Here is a 2487-nt window from a genome sequence, read left to right on the forward strand (position 1 = left end):
TTAAAATATATTCTAGCTTTCCTTTAGTTTAGTCTTTGTTCTATAAGTTACTTAGAGTGTATTTTTTAGTTTTCAAATATTTGGGGATTTCTCAGACACCTTTCCCATATTTACTTCAAATTTAGTTCCATTGTGATCAGAGAACAAACTCTGCATCACTAACACCTTTCTAAATTATTGAGAGTTGATTTATGATCCAGAATATTATCTATCTTGATAAATATCCAATATCTGATTGGAGTGTAAATTCTAATGTTATTGTGATTAGGCCATAAATGTCAATTATGTCAATTGATGGTGTAGTTTAAATTTTGTGAGTCTTTGCTGGTTTTCTGTCTACTTGGTTTTCCACTTACTGAGAGAAGGGTACTCAAATCTCTGTGAGTGTGGACTCGTAGTTATATTTCTCCTTGTAGTTATTACATTTTTTGTCTCATGTACTTTGAAGCTTTGTGATTAGTGACATTAAATCAAGAATTTTTATTATTTTTTAATTGATAGTTTTAATATGAAATGACTTCTTTATCTTTAATCCTTTTCCTTCCTCTGAAATCTATCTTGTCTCATATAGCCACTGTGGCCTGTGGCAAACTCTAGCATCCCATCCCTTGCATTCAGGGACAAAATCTCGACTGTGAGCTCCTCAAACCAAGGGAAGTAACCAGACTTCAAGGTGTGTCTTAAACACAGAGTGCTTTCAGGTGCGACAGACCTGAACTAGGTGCTGGTGGCCAACAAAAGAGATTGGACCATTGCAGGGGGTGTCTGTGGAGAGGTGTGAAGGAAACGCCCTCTCTGGGCCTTGTGATGCACCACAATTGAGCGTGGGGACATGAGGAGGCATCCTGCATCAGTTTGGGAAACCTCTCCAGGGGGCTGGGCATATCCTTCCGTTCTCCAACCAGACTGACTCTCCTGGCCTCCAGGTCACGGGCCCCTTCCCTATGGACCTGACAGATGGGGATGCTTTGTGATGTCTCAGCCCTTCCCCCTCCTCGGCAGGCTTAGGGGTGTGGCCTGGGGTGGGACTTGCTGAGCCAACAAAGCCCAAGGGTGTGGCCACCTGTTGTCCTGGGGACCATAAATAGAGGGAGCTCAGCGGCCTGGACAGACTACCTGGAGGTGCTGGTCCAGAAACATGGGCAGGAGACCCATGGCATCCATTCCCCACTGTGCAAAATCCAACTCTGGCAGCAAAGCGGGCCAAAAGAAGACGTGCATACATCATCGAACCAAGTACAAGAAAAGCAAGGTGAGCTGAGCCACCCAAGTCCTGCTCTTCTGCCCCTGGACTGCCCTCCCTACCTCCCCCTGCACAAAGCCCCTGTTGCCACCCTCCTCCACGTCTGCCCCCAAACCAGTGCCCCTCTGTGATCTCCTTGTTGTCCTTCCAGGGCCGAAAGATGACAAGAAAGTCTAGAAAGCCCCTTCGAGGGCGTTGTAGGAACAAAGAAGCTGCCAGAGCTCGGACCACCGCAGCTGACAGCAATAAGAGAGGAGCAACCCGAGGCAGCCGCCGTCTCCCGCTGAGGAAGAAGGTCCACCGTCGAGCCTGAGGGGGACGACCAGAGCCTGGAAAGTAGCTGCTGAGGTCGCTGCAGTGAGGACCTGTAACACCAGCGAGGCCTGAGACCTCAGAACCTTCCCTGAAGCCTCCACAGGTCTGGCCACAGAGATTGTGAAAATAAAATCAGCTTCTCTGGCGTGTGTGTGTGTGTGTGTGTGTGTGTGTCCTCTGACGGTGGGGGACAGAGGAGCAAGGGGAGGTTGGTGTGTGGGAAGAGGGAGGTGGGTCCTTTGGGGCTGTGGGTCTTCCAACAGGGCCACAGAACCAGACGTGGAGCATGAGGACAGATGGGCGCTGAGCACTGAAGCGTCATTTCCTCCACACAGGTTTACCAGGAAGGAGGGCTATTTTGCAGGTGTAGGTTAGCAACATCAGGGTACAGATTGCTAGGACCTAGCTGAGGTGAGGTATGTGGGATGATGGGGCCACCCCCACTGGAAATGCAGACAAGTCTATTACCTCTCGCTCAACTTAAAGATGTTTTTTTTGCATCCAATCCTATGCTAGAAGAAAGTAAACACTTTTCAGAGGACTAAAAATTTTACCCTAATGTCAATGACAGTGTCACCAAGGACTGTAATAAAGGCATTTGGAGGCTGCAAAACCAACATTGATTAGGCTACTTTCTTGTTTAAAAAACAATTGAAATGAAACAATTGCCCTACTAGGGACAGGGCAGTGAGAATATTTTGCCACTGGTATTTGGGGGGATTTGTTTCAATATGTAACACATTAGAAAAAATAAATCTCAGATCAATAATATAAACTTATACCATATGAAACTAGAAACAAAAAAGTCAATCCAAAGCAAGCAGAATGCCAAAGTAAGGACATACTAAAGATAATAGCAGAAATCAATGAAATCAAAAACAAAATTATCAGGGAAAATCAAGCACAAAGCTGTTTATGAAAATCAATAG

General features: G+C 45.9%; 1 long non-coding RNA gene across 1 annotated transcript; it reads left to right on the forward strand.

Annotated features, from left to right (window-relative positions):
• Positions 1 to 509: 509 nt before the first annotated feature.
• Positions 510 to 1705, forward strand: LOC139703238 (uncharacterized). Its single transcript, XR_011705641.1, has 2 exons — positions 510 to 1252; positions 1395 to 1705. It is a non-coding gene; the product is annotated as an uncharacterized lncRNA (long non-coding RNA).
• Positions 1706 to 2487: the final 782 nt, after the last annotated feature.

The sequence above is a fragment of the Marmota flaviventris genome, chromosome X, assembly GCF_047511675.1.
Source record: "Marmota flaviventris isolate mMarFla1 chromosome X, mMarFla1.hap1, whole genome shotgun sequence".
Lineage (NCBI taxonomy): Eukaryota > Metazoa > Chordata > Mammalia > Rodentia > Sciuridae > Marmota > Marmota flaviventris.